The sequence below is a fragment of the Pan troglodytes genome, chromosome 8, assembly GCF_028858775.2.
Source record: "Pan troglodytes isolate AG18354 chromosome 8, NHGRI_mPanTro3-v2.0_pri, whole genome shotgun sequence".
Taxonomy (NCBI): domain Eukaryota; kingdom Metazoa; phylum Chordata; class Mammalia; order Primates; family Hominidae; genus Pan; species Pan troglodytes.
Genome location: NC_072406.2, coordinates 108,968,426 through 108,994,005, shown reverse-complemented (window position 1 = coordinate 108,994,005; position 25,580 = coordinate 108,968,426). Strand labels below are relative to the sequence as shown.

Sequence of the window (25,580 nt, the reverse complement as noted above, 5' to 3'; positions counted from 1 at the left end):
TGCCACCACGCTCGGCTAACTTTTTGTATTTTTAGTAGAGACGGGGTTTCACCATGTTAGCCAGGATGGTCTCAATCTCCTAACCTTGTGGTCCGCCTGCCTCGGCCTCCCAAAGTTCTGGGATTACAGGTGTGAGCCACCACACCTGGCCATTTTAGACTAGATATTATATAACATATTGCCCTGACGGCTCACAAAAATTTTAAGGGGTGGGGGTGGAGGTGCAGAAAATGAGTATGGGAATTCTGCTTCCAAGAAATGATGTCTGGATGGAATCTCAAAGAATAAGCAAGTATTACATAATTAAAGAGATTGACAGGCCGGGTGCGGTGGCTCACATCTGTAATCTCAGCACTTTAAGAGGCTGAGGTAGGTGGATCACAAGGTCAGGAGATTGAGAGCATCCTGGCCAACACAGTGAAACCCCATCTCTACTAAAAATACAAAAATTAGCTGGGCGTGGTGGTACATGCCTGTAATCCCAGCTACTCAGGAGGCTGAGGCAGGAGAATTGCCTGAGCCCAGGAGGCAAAGGTTGCAGTGAGCCAAGATCGCACCATTGCACTCCAGCCTGGGCAACAAGAGCGAAACTCTGTCTCAAAAAAAAAAGTACTCTAGTCATAGGGTACTCTACATGTAGAGGTAGAGTACATGGTCTATTATTTGCAGAGTACTGAGAGTTCATGATTTGCAGAATTATGAGGAGTTTATTATGACTGCTCGGTCAGTTACTGGCATAAAAAATACTACATAAATGTTAGCTATTATTATGTTGATTACTGGGACATGGAGATAAATTGGGTAAAATAGTAAGCACTACACTAAAATATGCATGGAAAGCCATGTTAGAGTCTGGATTTTATCCTGAAGATTATAAGGAGTCATTGAAGGATTACTGGCAGGATAATGGCATGTTTTAGAAAAACTACACTGGCAATATAGATCAAAGATTGGATGGAATACAGTTACGCAAGAATCAGAAGAATCTTTAATGATGGCGCACGTGGAAGTGATAAAAACTTATAAAATAGCAGAAATCTGCAAATATTGTGCAAGACAACTTACAAGCATATTGATCTCTACTAAAGCTACAAAATACCTAATAGAGTTTTATAGCACGCGATATATATGCTTAACAATAAATATTTTTGGACTATATCTAATGTTTTCTATTTTAGTAAAACAGAATTTCCATTCAGTAAAGCAAATCATTTTCAAGAAAATTCTTTCTGGGTCATGAAGTGCCCCATTGTCCTCTTTTCCACAAGCAAGAGAGGTTGGCGAAAACTCGTGAATGTCCCTCAGTCAACCCAACAGCTGGTTTTCTAAAAACTCCATGATGCTATCCCTTCCCCCACACCCTTTAATCCTAGAAGAATACAATATTTTAATCATTGTTCACCACAGAATTAACATCAAAACAACTTATTTACAGCATTACCAATATGGTGAAACCCCATCTCTACTAAAACTATAAAAATTATCCGGACTGTGGTGGTGGGCTCCTGTAATCCCAGCTACTCAGGAGGCTGAGGCAGGAGAATCGCTTGAACCAGGGAGACGGAGGTTACAGTGAGCCGAGATTGCACCACTGCACTCCAGCCTGGGCCACAGAGGGAGACCCTGTCTCAAACACACACACACACACACACACACACACACACACACACACACGTGTGTGTGTATCGAAAAACAAAACTTACTTAGCACTGTATCTATTCAAATATAGAATCGATTTAACACAACCACAAGAATTAGGATTAAAGAAAAGAATGTAAATTTCACAAACCTGGAGAGAATAAAACTAAAATAATTTACTAACTCAGCAATTCAGGGAAAAAGTGATGAAAAGAAATGTTAGAATACTAATTTCCTCACCTTTCAAAGCACAACCACTGTCTAAAATGGAAAGTTAAAAAAATCCCAATGACTTAGTTTTTTTCTCCTCATAATGTTTTTCCCCACAAACTCAGAAGCAGCTTTTAGAAACTAATTACAGTACTTCCTGCTGTGAATTAACATTTACTTCATGGTACCAATGGCTTCAATTTCCCTTTCTGCTAAATTCAAATAGAATCAAAATTAATATTTAAAAATACAAGCAGCATATATAATGTAACCCCATTTTTATTAAAATCATGTCTATCCTTCCAACCATCCATCCCTCCACACTCATCCCTTTTAGCCCTTTGCTCACCCTATCTGTGTCTATGCAATTAAAGTTGTCTACAGTATTAATAATGGCAGTTATTTCTGCATATGGGATTTGGGGTAACCCTGCTGTCATCTAATACTATAGTATTTGGTTTTTAAAAAAAAACATAGTTACTGTTTTAATAAAAAATAACCTTTTAAATACAAGTCTCATTTGAAATGACATAAATATCTGCCCAACCCCAAACAGCTTATACAATAAGAACATCTTCCTCTATTGTGATTCTGAAACACTAAGGCTATTATTGTTCTAAGAAGAATTAACTGGTGGTCTTTATCTTCATTATAATTTGCCAGTTATGGTCTTAATGTTAATGTAGCATCCTCCTTAGGTAATTTTCCTGTTTTTTTGTTTTGTTTTAAGAATGCTGGAGTGCAGTGGTGTGATCTCAACTCACTGCAGCCTAGACCTCCCAGGCTTAAGCAATCCTCCTGCCTCAGTCCCCCAAGTAGCTGGGACTACAGGTGCGTACCACCAAGCCCAGCTGATTTTTTGTAGAGAGAGGGTTCCACCATGTTGCCCAGGCTGGTGTCGAACTTCTGATCTCAAGCGATCCACCCACCTCGGCCTCCCAAAGCGCCAGGACTACAGGTGTGAGCCACCACACCCAGCCTCCTCCTTTATTTGTAAACAGCACTGCCTCTGTATCTTGCTAAAATCCTCACTCAGTTCAGGTCACCCTGATTCTTTGGACACTCTTAAAATCTCATAGTAACAAAGGCTAAACTGTGTGGCTGCTGATACCGATGGTATATTTGAAATTTCCACAGGTTCAGCAATACTTTTTACTGACACTGCGGTAATGGCATAAGCCATATGTGCCCTCACAATAGAGTTCACACCTAACTCCAGCTATGTAGACTATCAGACATGGCTACCTATGTAGAGGTAGTAGCATGTGAGTTAGCTACAGACTGTGGGGCAAGCTACAGGGCTAGTATTTTAGGAACAGTACTCATCTCAGGTGTTTCTGGTCAGAAGAACTGCTTCTATGTGGCATGGACTATGTCAATCTATTTGGGACTCCACCAAAAGTTACAAAACTTCCTGGGGAGAAGATGAACTGAAGACCGTGATTCTATCTTGACTCTATGAAAGTGGCAGATATTGTGACTTCAGAAGGTTATTAAATCAGTTTGTTTACTGTTGTTGTTTTGTAAGATATACCTCCCAAAATGCTCCTCCTCCTTTCTGCCTACAATATCATGGTTCAGCAATAACTGATGAACTACTGCAGCTACTTCTTAAAAATAATTTTATCAACTAATTTTCTAATCTCCTTAGAAAAGGTCTAAATAGGCCAGGCATGTGGCTCACACCTATAATCCCAGGACTTTGGGAGGCCAAGGCATGCCGGTTTGCTTTGAGCTCAAGAGTTCAAGACCAGCCTGAGCAACATGGCGAAACCTCCGTTTCTACAAAAACTAGCAAAAAAAAAAAAAAATTAGCCAGGCGTGGTGGCTCACACCTGTAGTCCCAGCTACTCTCAAGGCTAAGGTTGGATAATCACTTGAGTCCAGGAAGCAGAGGTTGCACTGAGCCGAGATCGTGCCACTGCACTCCAGCCTGGGCGACAGAGTGAGACCCTGATTCAAAAAAAGAAAAAAGTAAAGGTCTAAATAAAGTGACTTTTTCCTATTCTGATTCTTTAGGAAAAAAAAAAAAATTGAGCCTGGGAGTGGTGGCTCACACTGTAATCCCAGCATCTCAGGAGGCCAACGCAGGAGGATCACTAGTGGCCAGGAGTTTGAGACTAGCCTGGGCAACACAGGGAAACCTTGTCTCTACAAGAGGAAAAAAAAAAAAAGGCCAGGTGTGGCACATGCCTGTAAGCCTAGCTACTTGAGAGGCTAAGGCAGGAGGATCTCTTGAGCCTGAGAGTTCAAGGCTGCAGTGAGCTATGATCATGCCACTGCACTCCTGCCTGGACAACAGAGCAAGATTCTGTCTCTTACATATACACACACATATTTGAAACTTAAAAAATCCCAGCATCTTGGTTCACATCTACTCATTGTTCTGTACTTCGGGAGCTCAATATGGTCTAAGGAAAACAAATAATTACCGACTGATATAGTACCAGTTGCAAAGATTTGTCTTCCGTCCTAGAATTTATCAGTAAATTAACAGCACTTCTAATATGAATGAGGACAAGCAAAACTACTATTGTCCAAAGCTTTTGTATATCTCTAGCCCAATTTCTTGCTGCTCTAATTCTTAAACTCATGAGCGACTTGATTCTAAATAGAATGACTAAAGGAGGACTAGGAGGGGAGAAGGGGAAGACAAAGCAATAGGAGTATTATTTTAGAGGGCACAGACGTGATGAAAGAATTTTATCTTAATAGAAGAAAACTGGAGTTAACTATTTCCAATATCAAACAATAGGTTTTTGAGCTCAGGTTTAATATTCGAGGATGACGTAATTCCAAATAGCACATATTTTTCAAAACTTTAAAAAGACTTGAAATTAGTCTACAAGATCTGAAGAGTCTATGAGATCTGAGCTACTCTTTGTGTCTGGTAAATTGACAACACATGAGAAATCTATTCTGATTTGGCAAGGCTGTAATATGTCAGTGCCTACGGACTTTGGGAGATTTTATTATGGTTGTAATTTAGTTTAGTGTTTTTTTGTTTATTATGGTTGTAATTTAATGTTTGTTTGTTTGTTTGTTTAAATCTTTCCTTCTTACAGAAGTCAAAACCTAGGGTTTAGGGCCGGGTGCGGTGGCTCACGCCTGTAATCCCAGCACTTTGGGAGGCCGAGGCAGGCAGATCATGAGGTCAGGAGATCGAGACCATCCTGGTGAAACCCCGTCTCTACTAAAAACAAAAAATTAGCCGGGCGTGGTGGCGGGCGCCTGTAGTCCCAGCTACTCAGGAGGCTGAGGCAGGAGAATGGCCTGAAACCAGGAGGCAGAGCTTGCAGTGAGCCGAGAACGTGCCACTGCACTCCAGCCTGGGCGACAGAGTGAGACTCCATCTCAAAAAACAACAACAACAACAAAAAACAAAGAACTTATGGTTAGAAGTTTAGGCTCTGAAGTCAGATCCTGCCTATGAGCCCCATCATTTACTAGCTTAGGCTTAATGATAAGCACCACAGGTAAGTCTATACATCCTCATGAAGCTTACAGTTCAGTGTACCTAAATATTTCCTTAAGAAGAACTGAGATCCTGGTGGGCACAGTGGCTTATGCCTGTAATCCCAGCACTCTGGGAGGCCAAGGTGGGCAGATCACCTGAGGTCAGGAGTTCGAAACCAGCCTGACCAACATTGAGAAACCCTGTCTCTACTAAAAATACAAAAAATTGCTGAACGTGGTGGTGTGCACCTATAATCCCAGCTACTTGGAAGGCTGAGGCAGGAGAATCGCTTGAACCAGGCAGGCTGAGGTTGAAGTGAGCAAAGATCGTGCCACTGCACTCCAGCTTGGGCAACAGAGCAAGACTCTGTCTAAAAAAAGAAAAGAAAAAAAAAAAAAGAATCAACGAACGAACTACTGAGATACTAATTTCTGTTCATTCAAAACTTAGGCCAGGTACAATGGCTCATACCTGTAATCCTAACACTTCGGGAGGCCAAGGTAGGCAGATTACTTGAGGCCAGGATTTTGAGATCAGCCTGGTTGACATGGTGAAACCCCATCTCTACTAAAAATACAAAAAAATTAGCTGGCCGTGGTAGCACATGCTTGTAATACCAGCTACTCAGGAGGCTGAGGCACAAGAATCACTTGAACCCAGAAGGTGGAGGCTGTAATGGGCCGAGATCACGCCACTGCACTCCACCCTGGGTGACAGAGCACAACTCTGACCCCCCGCCAAAACAAACAAAAAAACAGGCCAGGCACGGTAGCTCACTCCTGTAATCCCAGCACTTTGGGAGGCCGAAGCGGGGGGATCACTTGAGGTCGCGAGCTTTGAGACCAGCCTAGCCAACATGGTGAAACCCCGTATCTACTAAAAATATAAAAATTAGCTGGGCATGATGGCGGTTGCCTGTAATCCCAGCTACTCTGGAGGCTGAGGTGGGAGAATCATTTGAACCTGGGAGGCAAAGGATGCAGTAAGCCAAGATTGTACCACTGTACTCCAGCCTAGGTGATAGAGTGAGACTCTCTCAAAAAACAACAACAACAAAAACCAACAATTAATTCATCTATCCAGCAACTTACTGGACACCCACTGTGTGTCAGATTAACCTATTTGCTAGGATACAATGCTAAACAAGACAGATGACGGTCCCTATCATCAAGAGGCTTAAAACTTGGAGGAGATGGACAATAATGAAATGGTTATAAATACAAAATTAAAAATCATTAAAAGTGCTATGAAAGAATAGTATAATACTGCTGGGGGAATCTGATCTGATACGAAAGGTTAGACTAGGTTTTTCTGACAGTGACCTAAAACTACACTGTAATTTCAGTCCTTTATCTTAAGAATTTGATGACTTTTAAAAAGTAACCACTCCGACCAGGAAGAGTGGCTCACGCCTGTAATCCCAGCACTTTCGGAGGCCGAGGCAGGTGCATCACGAGTTCAGGAGTTTGAGACCAGCCTGGCTAACATAGTGAAACCCCGTCTCTACTAAAAATACAAAAAATTAGCCGGGGGTGGTGGCATGCGCCTGTAATCCCAGCTACTCGGGAAGCTGAGGCAGGAGAATCACTTGAACCTGGGAGGCGGAGGTTGCAATGAGCTGAGATCATGCCACTGCACTCCAGCCTGAACAACAGTGCAAGACTCCATCTCAAAAAAAAAAAAAAAAAGAAAGAAAGAAAAGAAAAGAAAAAAGTAATCACTCCTTATGGCATACTGGAAAACTCAATATTATTAGGACATCCATCCCCATTAAATTGATATATTCGGCCCGGTGCGGTGGCTCACGCCTGTAATCCCAGCACTTTGGGAGGCCAAGGCGGGTGGATCACCTGAGGTCGGGAGTTCGAGACCAGCCTGACAAACATGGAGAAACTCCGTCTCTACTAAAAATACAAAATTAGCCAGGCACGGTGGTGCATGCCTGTAATTCCAGCTACTCGGGAGGCTGAGGCAGGAGAACCGCCTGAACCCGGGAGGCGGAGGTTGCAGTGAGCCAAGATCATGCCATTGTACTCTAGCCTGAGCAACAAGAGCGAGACTCCAACTCAAAAAAAGAAAAAAAAATTAATATATTCAACATCATCGTTGTTAAAATTCCAGTAGGCTATCTTGAAAAAACAGACAAAATATTCTAAAATTTATATATATTTATACATAAACATATTGTATGATTTTTACATATTAAGTAGATTAAATATATATCTATACATATAAAATAGAGATGAGGTTTTGCTATGTTATCCAGGCTAGTCTTTGAACTCCTGGGCTCAAGTCATCCTCCCGCCTTCCCGCCTTGGCCTCCCAAAGGGATTACAGATGTGAGCCACCACATTCAGCTTATAAATATATTTTTGAGACAGAATTTCACTCTGTCACCCAGGCTGGAATGTAGTGGTATGATCACAGCTCACTGCAGCCTTAATCTCCTCAGCTCAAGCGATCCTCCCACCTCAGTCTTCTGAGTAGCTGGGACTATTGGTACATGCCACCACACCCAACTAATTTTTAAATGTTTTGGGGAGGCAAGATCTCCATATGTTGCCCAGGCTAGTCTCAAACTCCTGGACTCAAATGATCCTCCTACCTCAGCCTGACAAAGTACTGGGGTTACAGGTGAAGCCGATCGCACCTGGCCAATATTTGAAACAGAAAAGACTGTCCGGGCACAGTGGCTCACGCCCATAATCCCAGCACTTTGGGAGGCGGAGACGGGTGGATCACCTGAGGTCGGGAGTTCGACATCAGCCTGACCAACATGGAGAAACCCCATTTCTACTCAAAATACAATCCCAGCACTTTGGGAGGCCAAGGGGAGCATGCCTGTAATCCCAGCTACTCGGGAGGCTGAGGCAGGTGAATCGCTTGAACCTGGGAGACGGAGGTTGCGGTGAGCCGAGATTGTGCCACTGCACCCCAGCCTGGGCAATGAGTGAAACTCCATCTCAAAAAAAATAATAATAGTAATAGAAAAGACTGACAAATACGAAAAATCTGGCAGAATGTGGAAAAACCAATCTCTCATACATTGTTGGTGGGAATGTAAAGTGGTGGCACAACCTCTTTCAAGAATTGTTTGGGGCTGGGCACGGTGGCTGAAGTCTGTAATCACAACACTTTGGGAGGCCAAGGCAGGCAGATCACCTGAGGTCAGGAGTTCGAGACCAGCCTGGCCAACATAGTAAAACCCCGTCTCTACTAAAAATACAAATAATTAGCTGGGTGTGGTAGTGTGCGCCTGTAATCCGAGCTACTAGGGAGGCTGAGGCAGGAGAATTGCTTGAACCTGGGAGGTTGCAGTGAGCCGAAATCGGGCCATTGCACTCCAGCCTGGGCAACAAAAGCAAAACTCCATCTCCAAAAGAAAGGGTTATTTGGCAATTTCTTATAAAATTAAACATACATCTATCTCCAACCTAGGACCCATTCCACTTCTAGGTATGTACCCAAGAGAAATGAATAATGGTCCACAAAAAGACTTGTACAAAAATGTTTATAGCAGCATTATTTATAACAGCCCCCAAACAACCGAAATGCTCATCAGCAAAAGAATGGATAAACAAACTGAGGTATAGCCGTACAAGGAAATACTATCCAGAAATAGAAAAGAATGAACTAATGTCCAGAATAGGCAAATGTATAGAGACAAAGTATACTAATAATTGCCTATGGCTGGGGTAAGGGAAGGAGACAGAATGAGGAGTGGCTATTCTAAAATTTGATCATGTAACAGGTGTACAACTCTGTGAATACAGTAAAAATATAATTGAATTGTACAACGCTTTAAATGGGTGAAATATATGCTATATGAATATTTCAGTAAATCCGCTAAAAAAGGAATGAACTGTTAATAAATAGAGCACCACATACAAACATTAGGTTTAAGCAAAAGTCTGACAAAGAAAGAAACATACTGTGTAGTTCCTTTTATATGAACTCCAGATGCAGGCAAACTAATTTATAATGATAGGAATCAGTTACTGTGGCAGTAAGAGATTGGCCAGAAAAGGATATTAGCAAACCTTCAAGGAGGCTGGCAGTGCTCTATTTCTTTTTCCTTTTTTTTTTTTTTTTTTTTTTTTTGAGACAGAGTCTTGCTCTTGTTGCCCAGGCTGGAGTGTAATGGTGCGATCTCGGCTCACTGCAACCTCTGCCTCCTGGGTTCAAACAATTCTCCTGCCTCAACTTCCCAAGTAGCTAGGATTACAGGCACCTGCCACCACGCCCGACTAATTTTTGTATTTTTAATAGAGACAGGGTTCCCCATGTTGGCCAGGCTGGTCTCGAACTCCTGACCTCAGGTGATCCGCCCACCTCAGCCTCCCAAAGTGCTGGGATTACAGGCGTGAGCCACCGCGCCTGGCTCAGAAGTGTTCTATTTCTTGTTTTGGGTGATGGCCATAGGGGTGTATACAACTGTCATAACTTAACTACTGTACATTTTAATTGCATCTCAAACGCGATAAAAAAATCACTCCTATTTGATTTTGGAAAGAGAGAGATAGAAACTGACAGAATGTCTGCCTAAGAATGCCTTCATGCTTCTCCAATGGGAGCAACTGTACAGCTATGCATTTACAGAAATATCTAGTGCCTAGGTATAATTGTATCTTTTCTTCCCATAAAATTTTAACAATATACTCATCCAATGCCCCCTTCCAATTTTCAGTTTCCCTAATTTTTTTTAAAACAGCCTAACAGTCCACAGTCAAAACTGAACCTTATAAAGGCATGTTTAAGTACATCAAATGGTGAGACGAAAATATAAATTTATATAAACCAGAATGAGTCTTAAGAGGGAAATTAAGATCTAACTTTGCTTTTTCTGTCTTCTGAAAATATATGTTGATATCCTATAGTCCTTTCTACCAACCACATTTCCCCTACCTCCTTCCCATAGTTAATTAACACCTACTAATCTCTCGTCTCTCAAATTAAATTTTCTTTTCTCAGAAATTCTTCTGAGTTTCTATTACTCCAATCCACCCCCACAACTCACACACAATTATAGTCTCGAGCTGCTTAACAACAAGGATATGGTCTGAGAAATATGCCAATAGGTGTGTTGTTGTGTGAACATCATAGGGTGTACTTACACAAACCTAGATGGTATACCCTACTACACACCTAGGCTATTGCTCGCAAGCTACAAACCTACAGCATGTCACTGTACTGAATGCTGTCGGCAATGGTAACACAATGGTAAGTATGTGTATATCTAAACATACCTAAACACAGAAAAGGTATAGTAAAAATACAGTATTATAATCTTACAAGATTACTGTCATATATGTGGTCTGTTGTTGACTGAAACATTGTTATGAGGTGCATGACCATACATACACGCAGAGAACAATGTCTCTTTTCAGAGCTTTTATCTGGTTCCTTGTGTAACTGATGTCCCTATTTTTCCCATTATATTCTAAGTGCCATGCGAGCAGGAACAGAGTCTGCTTTGCACATCACCGTATCCCCATATAGTGCTTGGTAGCTAGTAAAGATGTTCACAGAACATTTGGCTCAGTGAATAAAAATACAATCCAACCACACCATCTAAACAAAGACTGTCCCCAAAGCAAATAAGGATTTTTCCTTGTTTGAAAAATCAACTGAAAGTCAATACACCTTTATTTGACAGAGAACATTTTGGATTACCATCTATGAGTCATTACTCGAGTATCTACTTCCTTTTCAACTTGGCTCTCAGAATGTTGGACTGTCCTCTGTGTCATTATTTCCTATCCTCATTCTTCTACCTATTGGTCCCTTCTTAGTTGGGCACATTTATTCTTATAACCTTTAATCTCTGTTGTGTATTTTATGATGTGCTTCCGGAGTTTCTAAGATATTGGACCTTAAGAAATTAGGCAATAAGGTTCATAAACTACTGCCAAGTTAATATTTAATGGCATCATTAGCTGTAGAAACGTAACTGCTCAGGGACAGGTGTTTCACATCAGAATGTAAACATACAAAGTGACATTCCTACCAAAAAGCTCAGAACAGTTCCTCCAACATTCAGTAAACACAATGCTAACTGATACAGAAAGAATAAAGTGCCAAAAACAAAAGACAAAATAGGCAGGTTAGAGACAAAAGATAGCATCATGAAAGAAGGCAACTAGCATTCTGTAGAACATACTAAATCAAACCAAAAATATCAACTTAAACTTACTAGAGAAAAAGTATTTTAGCAAACGCCTAAGGTAAATACAAGACCAAGCCTTTGGGCAAAATTTGAGCAACTTTTCTAAACTCCTTTAAAGCAGTTTAAAGACTGCACAACACCAGTCTATGCTTTCTTGAAAAAGGTCAACCTCAGAAAAACCTGATCATGCTATCCCAATTCACACACTTCACGTTTCCACAGCACTAACAATGCAATCAAACTTTTAGAATCAATTCCCAGAAAATGAATTCTGAATGTGAAAAAAATCAGAAAATTCACAAGATGGACCAGGCATGGTAGCTCACACCTGTAATCCCAGCACTTTGGGAGGCCGAGGTGGGTAGATCACTTGAGGTCAGGAGTTCGAGACCAGGCTGGCCAACATGGTGAAACCCCGTCTCTACTAAAACTACAAAAATTAGCGAAGTGTGGTGGCGCATGCCTGTTATCCCAGCTACTCAGGAGGCCGAGGCAGGAGAATCACTTGAAACAAGGAGGCAGAGGTTGCAGTGAGCTGAGAGCACACCACTGCACTCCAGCCTGAGCAACAGAGTGAGACTCCATCACAAAAAAAAAAAACAGAAAAAGAAAACATATTACTTCGGCTGGGCGTGGTGGCTCACATCTCTAATCCCAGCACTCTGGGAGGCTGAGGCGGGCAGATCACTTGAGGTCAGGAGTATGAGACCAGCCTGGCCAACATGGTGAAACCCCATCTCTCCTAAAAATACAAAAATTAGCCGGGCATGTGGTGGTGGGTGCCTGTAATCCCAGCTACCTGGGAGGCTGAGGCAGGAGAATTGCTTGAACCCAGGAGGCAGAGGTTGCAGTGAGCTGAGATCACGCCACTACACTCCAGCCTGGGCTACAAGGGCAAAACTCTGTTTCAAAAAAAAAAAAAAAAAAGAAAGAAAACATATTACTAAACTTTAAAAAAGATACTTGTGATATTCTGAAATACATATTTGGTCTTGGACCCTCTTTAACTCCTAAAATCCTTAGAGACTACAAAGTGTTGTCTTTTTGTACACCAATGAGTTGACGGGGGCTGGCAATTCCTAGGTAGCTTGAGGATGGAAGCTGGCCACCAGGAAGACCAAGACAGGATTAGAGAGTTGAGACTTGCAACCCACCTTCCAAACTCTGGAGAAGGGAAAAAGGCTGAAGGTTAAGTTGATCACCAATGGCCAATAGTTTACCAATCATGCCTACGTGGCTGGACTTGGTGGTGCATGCCTGTAATCCCAGCACTTTGGGAGGCTGAGGCGGGCGGATCACCTGAGGTCAGGAGTTTGAGACCAGCCTGGGTAATATGGTGAAACCCCATCTCTTCAAAAAATAGAAAAATTGGCCGAGGATGGTGGTGCATACCTATAGTCCCAGCTACAAAGGAGGCTGAGGTGGGAGGACTGCTTCAGATCGAGGCTGCAGTGAGCCAAGGTTATGCCACAGCACTCCAGCCTGGGCAACAAAGTGAGACGCTATCTCAAAAACAAAGAAAAGAAAAAAAAATCATGTCTATGTAACGAAGCCTCCCATAAAAACTTAAAAGGACTGGGTTTGGAGAGCTTCCAAATACCTGAACATGTGGAGGCTCCTGGAGAGTAGTGTGCCCAGGGAGGGCATGAAAGCTCTGTGCCCCTTCCTCCATGCCTTGCCCTATGCATCTCTTCACCTGTATCTTTGTAATATCATTTATAATAAACCAGTAACTGTAAATAAGTGCTTCCCTGAGTTTTGTGGGCTACTCTAGCAAAGTAATCAAATGCAAAGAGGGAGTTATGGGAACCCCAACTTGAAGACAGCCATTAAGAAGTTCCAGAAGCCCAGACTTAAGATTGCTGTCTGAAGGAGGAGGGTCAGTCTTAGAGATGGAGACCTTACATGTGGGATCTGATGGTATCTCCAGGTAGATAGTGTTGGAATTGAGTTAGAAGACACCTACCTTGGTTGGGCGCAGTGACTCACACCTGCAATCCCAGCACTTTGGGAGGCCAAAGTAGGCAGATCACTCAAGACCGCCTGGCCAACATGGCGAAACCCCATCTGTACTAAAAATACAAAAATTAGCCGGGTGTGATGGCACATATCTGTAACCCCAGCTACTCAGGCACCTGAGGCAGGAGAATCACTTGAACCCAGGAGGTGGAGGATGCAGTGAGCTGTGATCATGCCACTGAACTCCAGCCTGGGTGACGGAGTGAGACACCCTGTCTCAAAAAAAAGAAAAAGAGAAGAGAAGAGACCCACCTAGTGTCCACTGCAGAATTGACTGCCTGCTTATTGGTAGGGGAAAAAACCCACGTTTGGTCACAGAACTATTCTGTGTTGAAGATTGTGATTATTGTAATATGGTGTGAGCAGAGGAAAAACAGATTTTGTTTTCCCACACTCACACTACCACTGTCAAAAATATTTATAAGTGTTAAAAGAAGCTTACTGCATTCATCACTACGAACTTATGACATTTTCTTTACTTACTGTTATTTCATCTTAGTGAATTTTAGTGGGGCTGGGAGGGAAAGCATACATAGGTATTTACAAGTACTTGCATAGGTCTCCTAAATCTGTTTTTCCAGTAGTCTTAGGTTCCTCAAATATGAATTTGTCACACCACAAAGGTTCTGAACAAGAATTACAGAACAAGAAGATACCCACTTTCTATAAATTAGAAACCAAAAGAATATTCATTACGTTTTTTTCAAAGTCCGGCCCATCTTAAAGGTTATCCAACTCTGTTTGCTGAAAATGAACTAGAACCCAGAAATATCGTTCAAGTTATTAACTTTTTGCTTAGACTCACCAAAATACTAACTATCCTTACCTCAACAGCTAACTGCCCCAAACATACTCTTTCTTTTATACTCAGGATATTGGCATGTATTTACTGTAGGCGTTTCACTTTATTTCTTCTATTAGTTTTCACACATGACTGCTGAGTAGGACACACTAAGAAATGTTTAGCTGTCCATCAACTAGGAACACAGGTTCAGCTAAACTGTAACTATAGACTAAAATGTAAAGTTCCATAAATATAACCAACCACAAAGTAACATCACATTTTCTGAAGATATCCACCGGGAAAACTTATGGTCAGCATTTTATTTCAAAAAGATGGACTTACCCAAAATTAAATTTCAGCATGTGCCAAATATAGTCTGTATTAGCTTTCTAGGACTGCTGGAACATACTACCACAAACTAGGTAACTGGCTGAAAACAACATTGCGATTCTAGAGGCTAGAAGTCAGAAACCAAGGTATTGGCATGGCCATGCTCCCTCCAAAGGCTCTAGAAAAGAATCCTTCCTTGTTTCTTCCTAGCTTCCGGTGGTTGCCAGCAATCCTTGGCATTCCTTGGCTTGTGGCAGTGTAACTCTAATCCCTGCCTCCATCTTCCGTGTCTGTATCCTCATTTCCCACTTCTTCTGGAGTTATCACTTGTTGGATTAGGGGCCGCCCTAATATAGTATGACTTCATCTTAATTTTAACTGCAAAGACCCTATGTATAAATAAGCTAAAATTCACAGGCACTGGAGGTTAAGACTTCAATGTATCTTTTTGGGGGACACAATTCAACCCACCACATGGCCCAAGTCAGTCAATTTCTTCAAAATTAGATCTAGATTCATGGTTAGAATATTTATCAATTTTTGCCTAACCTATATCCATTTCTGTTAGGTAACAGCATCCAATTTTCATTTGAAGAACCACTCTTCTCCTTCAAGCCCTTAAGTGAAGGCTGATCTTAAGCCCCTCTCCAAAAGCAGGCACTTGTCCCTGGTCAAGTCAGAGAACCACACTCCACTGGCCATACTGACTGGCTCAGGGATGGGCCACATGACCCAAGCCTGGCCAATGTCCTTCCATCCACTCAGTTTGGCTGGTACTATACAGAAAGAGACACATCAGGCCAGGTGCCGCAGCTCATGGCAGTAGTCCCACCACTTTCGGAAGCCAAGAGTGGACTGCTTGAGTTCAGGAGTTTGATATCAGCCTGGGCAACATGGCGAAACCCCTTCTCTACTAAAAATACAAAAAATTAGCCAGGTTTGGTAGCACACGCCTGTGGTGCCAGCTACTCAAGAGGCTGAGGCACGAGAATTACTTTAACCTAGAAGCCAGAGTTTGGAGTAAGCCAAGATCACACCACTGCACTCCAGCCTGGGCGACAGAGCGAGACTCGGTCTCAAAAAAAGGAAAGAGACACATGTCTCCTTCTGGGATTCTGGACTTTAAGAATGATACAAGTCTAGGCTGGGCGCGGTGGCTCGCACCTATAATCCTAGCACTTTGGGAGGCTGAGGCAAGTGGATCACCTGAGGTCAAGAGTTCGAGACCAGCCTGGCCAACATGGTGAAACTCCATCTCTACTAAAAATACAAAAAAATTAGCCAGATGTGGTGGCAGGCGCCTGTAATCCCAGCTACTTGGGAGGCTGAGGCAGGAGAATTGCTTGAACCCAGGACGCTAAGGTTGCAGTGAGCCGAGATTGTGCCATTGCACTCCAGCTGGGCAACAGATGCCACTGACCATCTTTACCATCATACCTGCCAAAGAACAAAGCTAAAAGTACAACAAAATGCTTACCGACGGAAATAAGGAAACATTCCTGATGATATCAGTTAAAACTCCTGGATCCTGTCATGTTAGAACCTCATTTTATGCTCTGAACTTCCGAGTTCATAAACCCACAAAATGACCTTTTTGACTTAAACTAACCTGAGTTGGGTTTCTATCATTTGCAATACAAAGTGTCCTGATAAAAGCACAATACTGCAATGTGCCGTATGGTTGAGAAAAGAACCTCACTTTTTTTAAGGTTACTTTCTCAAATTTAGCAAAGGACAGGGAGAGCCAGTAGAGAAAGAATAATTTGTATCTGTGTAATGGACACAGATGGCCCTATCCACCAGGCCATCTGCCAGGCAGGGTTCTGGAATCTAAGTTACAAATTCATTCATGCTTGTTAAAAGTACGGATCTGTGAGGTCCTGATAGCAAAATATAAACAATATTAGAAACTCCCAGAGTTATTTTTAAAAAACAAAAAACCCTAAGTATCCAAACATTCATAAAGTTTTCCCCTCCCTAATGACACTCCACATTATGATCATCCCCAAAAGTAATGACAAGCCTAATTACTAAATGCTAGCCAGAATGGTGACAATCATATTGAATATCTCTTTCTGACCACAGCACCACTGTGAGGAAATTCATGATAGTCTCACCCTTTATTACGCCTACAATTATTTATGGTTGGTTTGTTTCTCTAGCAAACTGTGTCACACACATAGTATGTCAGTAAGTAACCCTGTAGTTCTGGAAGAAGCATGAACATTTTATACTCACATACAATCTAAAGGTCTTCTTTTTCTGCCTGCTGGCCACCTCCAACTTTTACCAATTTGTCTGTCGAAAATCCCCAGACCTTTACTTAATCCATTTGCTGGTGCTTCAGAAACCTCAGAGTAACATGCTCTGAACAAAAAGGAAAGCATTACATTTTGAAGTAAAACTAGATAAAATGTTTCACCTGTTAAAGGTCACGTTTCACGTGTCTCATCACAATTCACACAAATAGAAAAATTACAGTCCTTACTATCTCTAATACAGTGGTTCTCAAATGCACAATTCCTCCCACTTAACCTTTTAAAAATCACTGTGTTAAAGTCATTAAGGGTACACCAAACTGTGTCCAAAAATTAACACTCCCTCTTTCTCATCTTAGTTTTTATTTTTCCTTAAATAACTTGAATCACAACAAACAGAACACTACCTCTTACTCAATTTTAGCCTGATACACTAGAAAAAGAGTGAGCTATTTTACGGTAAGAAGACTTCAGGGGTTAGGGAATAGGGACTGGGCAGGGTATAGAGAGAGAGGTGAAACTGAAGCAATAGCCTGGGATCAGATATCTTGGAGAATCTTGCATGCTGGTTAAAGTAACCTTATTCACATGCCTGCGGTTTCCAAACTTCAGTGTGTCCAAGCATCATTTGAGACACTTGTTAAAAATACAGATTCCCCTACCCTGCCCAAGACCATCTAGGGTAGCGGTTTTGTTCAAGCGATCGATACTTTGAAACAATGCTTTAGGCAGTATTTTTCTAAAATTTTCTAAGTAGCCCTGGGTAAAAGGGAGGAAGGATGCTCTGGAATATTCACTTTCAATAGCCTAAATTTTCACTGTTCTGCAGGTGACAAGATTATCAGCTGAGAGAGAAGTAAGAGTACATAGAGGCTAAAGAGCCATTGTGGTAAACTGCAGGGGTCGACCAGGAATACACAAAGGAATTCCCAGCACTGAGAGTCCAGCTGAAGCTGGACACGATAAATTTATAGCAGCATCAATTCACACAACTGTTAACCCACATATAAAATTAACATCTATCAAAACACATGGGATAATGGCATACCGGAATTTAAGACTTTAACATTTCCAAGTAATAAAAAAGTACAGGGGATGGCTTTGGGAATGGATGTCTGTTCTTTTTATTTCAATAATACACTAATTAAACTCTTCTACTTACTTAAATCATGTTTGTGGGTTGTAGTATCATAACCAACAATTACAACACTATTTCTTTGTCTAAAATGTCTTGTGAGATAGAAATAACTACAATTAAAATTAGCTCTGCAAGATTCAAATATGTACTATATATACACATATATACATATATATCTATAGTAATATCTTAGTATTCACAGATGACTGAAGAATTCACTAAAAAAAGAGTAAGAGAATGGCTTGAAGTGGTTAAGTCTATTTTTTCTACTTCCTGAAATTAAGTAGATCTTCCCCCATACTGTTCCCTACTATTCCTTTCTAGTACAGTATCATCCCAGGTAAACAAACCTTCCCCATTTCCATAAGGCCAGATAATTTTTTTTACTTTTTTTTTTTTTTGCATTGTCTACCCGTAGTGAGCTATTTCTTTTCTGCTGCCCTTACGGAGGTATCTTTCTAGAGAAAAAACAGTATTAGCTGGGCACAGTGGCTCACACCTGTAATTCCAGCACTTTGGGAGGCCAAGGCGGGAGAATCACCTGAGCTCAGGAGTTAGAGACCAGCCAGGGCAACATAGGAAAACCCTATCTCCACAAAAATAATAAAAGATTAGCTGGGCATGATGGCACATGCCTGTGGTGTCAGCTACTCACTGATCACACCACTGCACTCCAGCATGGGTGACAGAGCAAGACCCTGTCAGAGTGGAGGGGTACAGGGACAGGGTAAGACAGTGGGGACTGAAAGAGAGAGAGAAATAAAGGAAGGAAGGCAGGGAGGAAGGGGGAGTGGGGAGGTAGGGTAGAAGGAAAGAAAGGAAGGGAGGGAAGAGAGGAAGGGAAGGAAGGGAAAGAAAAGAAGGGAGGGAAAGAGGATTAAAATGCCCATTAGGGCCGGGCGCCGTGGCTCATGCCTATAATCCCATCACTTTGGGAGGCCAAGTGGGCGGATCACAAGGTCAGGATTTCGAGACCAGCCTGGTGAAATCCTGTCTCTACTAAAAATACAAAAAAATTAGCCGGGCGTGGTGGCGCATGCCTGTAATCCCAGCTACTCAGGAGGCTGAGGCAGGAGAATTGCTTGAACCCGGGAGGCAGAGGTTGCAGTGAGGTGAGATTGCGCCACTGCACTCCAGCCTGGGCAACAGAGCGAGACTCCGTCTCAAAAAAAAAAAGTAAATAAATAAAATAAAATAAAAACAGCAATAGATGGCCAGGGGCTATGTCTCACGCCTGTGATCCCAGCACTTTGGGAGGCTGAGGCGGGCGGATCACCTGAGGTCGGGAGTTCAAGACCAGCCTGACCAACATGGAGAAACTCGGTAACTACTAAAACAAATACAAAATTAGCCGGGCATGATGGTGCATGCCTGTAATCCCAGCTATTCGGGAGGCTGAGGCAGGAGAATCGCTTGAACCTGGAAGGCAGAGGTTGCAGTGAGGCAAGATCGCACCATTGCACTCCAGCCTGGGCAATGGAGTGAGACTCCGTCTCAAAACAAAACAAAAGCATTAGACAGGCCAGGCACTGCGGCTCATGCCTGTAATCCCAGCACTTTGGGAGGCCGAGGCAGGTGGATTACCTAAATTCAGGAGTCGGAGACCAGCCTGGCCAACATGGTGAAACCCCGTCTCCACTAAAAATATAAAACATTAGCCAAGTATGGTGGCGGGCGCCTGTAATCCCAGTTACTAGGGAGGCTGAGGCAGGAGAATTGCTTGAATCTGGGAGGCAGAGGTTGCAATGAGCCAAGATCGCGTCATTGCACTCCAGCCTGGGCAACAAGAGCGAAACTCCATCTCAAAAACAAACAAACAAACAAACAAACAAAAAAAAAAAAACAGCGTCAGTCAAAACTTTTGGTTCCAGGTAATAAAAACCCAACTTAAATGGGCTTGAGCAAAAAAGGGTAATTATCGGCTCGAGTAAGTTTTTTTAGAGCATGCACAGCTGGATCCAAGTACACAGAAATAATTCTCATCCATCACTCTGTATGTCTCACACAAATGCATATAGCATCACTCACAGGCAAGCTCTCCCCACATGGTAGCTGCTTCCCACTTTAGGCTATTAGCTTAGCTACCCTAGAGAAAAGAAATCTCTTTCCCAAGAACTCCACCAACCAAATCTCAGAGGGATCCCTGAACCACTCACTCACTGTGACCAATGGCCAGACATCAGTCCCAGGGGTAAGTCAGCCTCATCCAAATCATATGGAACTCAAGAATGGCAGAAAAGGTGATTCCCTAAAAGAAAATCAAGATGCTACTGCCTTAAGAGGAGGAGAGAAAGGATCCTGGGAGGGCTAAAACAAGATATTCAGTAGGAAAGGTATGATAAAACACACATATAATTTTTCCCCAAAATAATGGGGGAATAACTTAGGGAGAAAATTAAAGACACCATTTAAATGATTACAATCATATGAATGCAATTACACTCTGAAGTCAGAAAATCTTAGATTCGCATCACCAATTCTAGTACATCTGTGAATTATTTTTCTAGTCTGTTTCTATACAAAAGAATATCACTCTTTTCAAATTGACTGTACATATTAAATGGGAAAAATATCTGCTTAGCACCTATTAAGTGCTTGAAGAATACCTACTGTCATGAATATGAAGAAATGGGCCAGGCACGGTGGCTCAAGCCTGTAATCCCAGCACTTTGGGAGGCCGAGGTCAGCGGATCACTTGAGGTCAGGAGCTCGAGACCAGCCTGGCCAACATGGTGAAACCCCATCTCTACTAAAAATACAAAAATTAGCTGGGTGTGGTGGCGGGTGCCTATAATCCCAGCTACTCGGGAGGCTGAGGCAGGAGAATCACTTGAACCCAGGAGGCGGAGGCTACGGTTGAGCCGAGATCACACCACTGCACTCCAGCCTGGGCAACAGAGCAAGACTCCATCTCCAACAAAGAAATGAAAACTGATGCTTTCTGATGTAGATTGTAAATGGCCCCAATTCTTTTTCACTCCATGTAACTAGGCCCTTTGCCAGGTAACTTTATATCATCCTACCATTACTGTAGGCTCAATTATGTGATTTAGCCAATAAGATATTCATTTAGTCAACGAGCTATCTCATTTAGCCAATGAGATATTAGATATTATACAAGCAGAGGCTTGAAAAGGTGCTTATTTCCAAATTCTTTGCGTATTTCTGTCATGCCAGGGTGATATGGCTTGGCTCTATGTCCCCACCTGAATCTCACCTTGAATTGTAATCTCCATAATGCCCACGTGTCAAGGGTGGGACCAGGTAGAGGTAATCGAATCATGGAGGCAGCTTCCCCCATGCTGTTCTCGTAATAATGAGTCTTATAAGATCTGATGGTTTTATAGGCATTGGCATTTCCCTGCTTGCATTCATTCTCTCTCCTGCTGCCCTGTGAAGAGGTACCTTCTACCATGAATGTTAAGTTTCCTAAGGCCACTCCAGCCATGACAAACTGAGTCAATTAAACCTCTTTTCTTTATAAATTACCCAGTCTTGGGTATTTCTTCATAGCAGTGTGAGAACAGACTAAAATACACGGTAACAGGCCCAAGCTATCCTGCTGAAGGTGAAAAACATAGAACAGAGACTAGTTGCCCCAGTTATCCCAACTTAGGTCAACCTACATCAGCCAAATCACCCCAGACATGGAGCAAGTCCAGCCAAAATCAGCAGAGCTGCCTAGTCAACAACAACACAGCTGACTACATGAGCAAGCCTAGACCAGATTAGCTGAACCTCAAACTCTTGAGTTCAATAAATGCTTCTAGTTATACATCACTAAGGTTTTGTGATTGATAAGCACCATTACTGTGACATCAGGTAACTGAAACACTATCTTATTTTGGTAGGTGAATAAAGAAAATAATTTTTATTCTTCCGTTTATGATGTTAAAAGGTGACAACAGGCTGGGTGCAATGGCTCACACCTGTAACCCCAGCACTTGGGAGGCTGAGGCGGGCAGATCACTTGAGGTCAGGAGTTCAAGAGCCTGGCCAACGTGGCAAAATCCCATCTCTACTAAAAATACAAAATTAGCTGTGCATGGTGGCACGTGCCCATAATCCCAGCTTCTCAGGAGACTGAGGCAGGAGAATTGCTTGAACATGGAAGGCGGAGGCTGCAGTGCAGTGAGCCAAGATCACACCACTGCACTCCAGCCTGGGCAACAGAGCGAGACTCCACCTCAAAAAAACACAAAAGGTGACAACAATAACAAAATAAAGTGTATTCCTATTATCATTACAAATTTACTATTCAAGCATACCTTTAAAACTGTTAGAAATGGAGAACCAATGTTTAACTTCAACAAAGTTTAGATGTTTTAAAATGTTTTAAGTTCATAAATAATAGAGAAAATGAGAAGAGACAAAGCTACTCACATTATAACAAAATGAAATTGTTTTATGGAAGTCATATAAACAATGATACAAAAATAGAGCCAAAATAGTCACTAAAAAAAGACTTACTGACTATATTTCATCATGGAACTCTCTTTCTAGTTAATTTCACTCCCTTAACTACCACCACCACCATTGCTTCTACTTCTACCATTGCTTCTACTTCATGGAGCTCTATCTCCATGGGCTTCTGAAGAAGCCTGTTTCCCTAGAATAAAATAGATATACAGGTTGAGTATCCCTTATCCAAAATACTTCAGACCAGAAGTGTTTCAGGTTTAGGATTTTGTTCAGATTTTATAATATTTGCATATACATAATGAGATATCTTGGGGATGGCACACAAGTCTAAACACAAGATTCATTTACGTTTCATATGTGCCTTATACACATAGCCTAAAGATAATTTGTCGGTTTTTGTTGTTGTTTTTTGAGATAGGGTCTCACTCTGCCACCCAGGCTGGAGAGCAGTGGTGCATCTCAGCTCACTGCAACCTCCGCCTCCTGGGCTCAAGCAATCCTCCCACCTCAGTCTCCCAAACAGCTGGGACTACAGGCATGCGCCACCAGACTGGGCTAATTTCTTTTAAAAATTTTTTGTAGAGACAAAGTCTCACTATATTTCCCACGCTGGTCTCAAATTCCTGGGCTCAAGCGATCCTCCCACCTGAGCCTCCCAAAGTGCTGGGATTACAGGCATGAGCCAATGTGTTTGGCCTAACCTAAAGGTAATTTTATACAATATTTTTTAAATTTTGTGAATGAAACAAAGTTTGTATACATTGAAGCATTAGAAACCAAGATGTCACCTTCTCAGCCACCCATGTGGACAATGTATGATTGTGTGGCATTAGCATCATTCCTGACTCTCAATTTATATGCTACCAATAAGCAACCTTATTCTTACACTTATTCACACATAAGGACTTAACATTAAAAAATATGACATACCATTAATACGTGAGAAAATAATGTGTTTGGGGTAACTAAGAGCACAGGAGCATCACCAGAATACCTGAATCAACTGTTAAACAACAACAACGTCAGGCTTTCAGTCTCCATCTACAATGCTATGTTCTCACTGAAAAATTACTGAACACTGTATTTATTTTGGGGGGTGAAAAGAAACATCAGAAGCAGTTGAGAGACCCAGAAGTGGATCCTCTAAGAATGTGGAGGAATTCTTCTGGATGGCTTTTTTAAAATGTTTGCTCCAGAGTCATCTGCCTCATTCACAACATTTTCTGTCTTAGAAGTCTTTCTTCAATTTTATAAACTGGCATGATTTCACCATATTCTCTCTCTGATTTTAAACACTGACATGATTTTACCACGTCATCCACAGGCACTTTTCCGGCAGTGTTAACATCACCATCTTCATCGTCACTATAATCACAATCATCTTGATTCATGGCATCCTTCATGCTAAAACTTCGTTTGAAAAGCTTCCACACCCACATCTCTGTTCACTGCTGCTAGTGTGCTGCTGAAGAACGTGTTTTTATATATTTACCCTTCATTCATCTAAGGATACCCTGGTTACACGGTTGAATTAAGTCACATTTGGGGAAAAGTACATGGCATAAACATTTCTGATGAGAATTTCAGCTGGAGGATGACAACAGTTATCAAGGAATAAAGAATCCTGCAGTCATCATCCAGTCCAGCTTCCCTGCAGTAAGCATGAGCAGTAGTACAGAATGCTTGTGAAACCAATCAGAAAAGATGTCCCTCATGATCCACGCCTTTCTGTTAGCATAATAATGGACTGGTAAGAAATTCACTCCTTGAAAACAGCAAAGATACAAGCTTTTGCCTATTACATCAAGTTTACTCTTATGCATGCCTGCTGCATTCTTAGCACATTCCAGAACAGTTATTCTGTCCTTGGCATCCTTACTTCCTACAGGGGCCTTTGCATCAGCTGTAGTCAGTATCTTTCTGGAGCAATAATGCCAAAACAGTGATGTTTCATCAGCATTACAGGCTTGTTCTGGCATCAGATTGTCATCAGTGATGACCCTAGAAAATCTGTCAATAAATTTCTCTGCTGCTCCATGATCAGCAGATGGTTCAACACAAATCTTTTAAAATTTAGTAAGCCCAGCACAGTCGCTCATGCCTGTAATCCCAGCACTTTGGGAGACAGGTGAGAGGACTGCTTGAGCTCAAGGGTTTGAGAACAGCCTGGGCAACATAGCAAGACCTGGTGGCATGTACCTGTAGTCCCATACTCAGGAGGCTGAGGTGAGAGATCACTTGAGCTCAGGAGATCAAGGCTGCAGTGACCTATCATCACGCCATGCACTCCAGCCTGGGTGACAGAGATGCTGTCTCAAAAAAAATAAATAAATAAAAAATAATAATTTAATGCCATATCTCTTCTTAAATTTCTGCAACCAGCCTGTTGAACATTCACAGTTCCCTTCAATTTTCAGTTCATCATGCTTGATCTTTCTTTTTAGATATGGGGTCTCACTATGTTGTCCAGACCAGTACTGAACTCTTGGGCTCACATGATCCTCCCACCTCAGCCTCCCAAAGTGCGAAGATTACAGGCGTGAGCCACTGCGCCTGGCCTTGATCTTTCTGCTTCATGACTAGCATACCAATAAGTGGCATGTGTTCACTGTGATGCTGATGGATCTACTCTTTCAAGATCTAATCAAGGTCATTTTCAGCTTTATGCAGTGCTTTTCTATTTTTTACTAACTTCTGCCCATCACTTTCAACCTAGAACTTTAATAATTTATCCTACTGTATTTTTCAGGTCATATATACAGTGGTCATTCCAACAACATACTCTTCTGTAAGACATTTCAGACATCACTGTCAGTTTTTCCAACAGCTTGACTTTCTTTGCTAGTAATGCTTTCCCTTTTTCTTATTTGTTTTACCCACAGGGATATCTGCAGGACTTTCTGACAATTCCAACAATATCTTCACGTCAGAGAGCAGAGAATAAGCAAAAAAAAAAAAAAAAAAGTGAGTGACACACAGAGGTCTTGGTCCCATCATGGGGCATCATGGGGATCCTGCCACTGACACATCTGGTCTGCACACATGCCATCTTATTACGCTTTGAGGGCACACTTCTTGGGGCAATCTGGGCATATATAGAAAAGATGTATCTCAGCTGAAAAGCACCGGGAGGATGTTTTTTCCCTTTGGGGACACTG

General features: G+C 42.0%; 1 protein-coding gene across 48 annotated transcripts in view; it reads right to left on the bottom strand.

Moving 5' to 3' along the window:
• Nucleotides 1–25,580, bottom strand: part of LCOR (ligand dependent nuclear receptor corepressor) — a 155,142-nt gene that overhangs the window by 111,075 nt on the left and 18,487 nt on the right. For 3 of the 48 annotated variants that reach the window (XM_063780936.1, XM_063780937.1, XM_063780915.1), the window contains one exon: nt 16,843–16,971. The exons of the other annotated variants lie outside the window; for them this stretch is intronic. The gene's annotated coding sequence lies outside the window, so the exon portion shown is untranslated. Of the gene's footprint in view, nt 1–16,842; nt 16,972–25,580 lie in introns of those variants that run through there. 48 annotated transcript variants of the gene reach the window in all.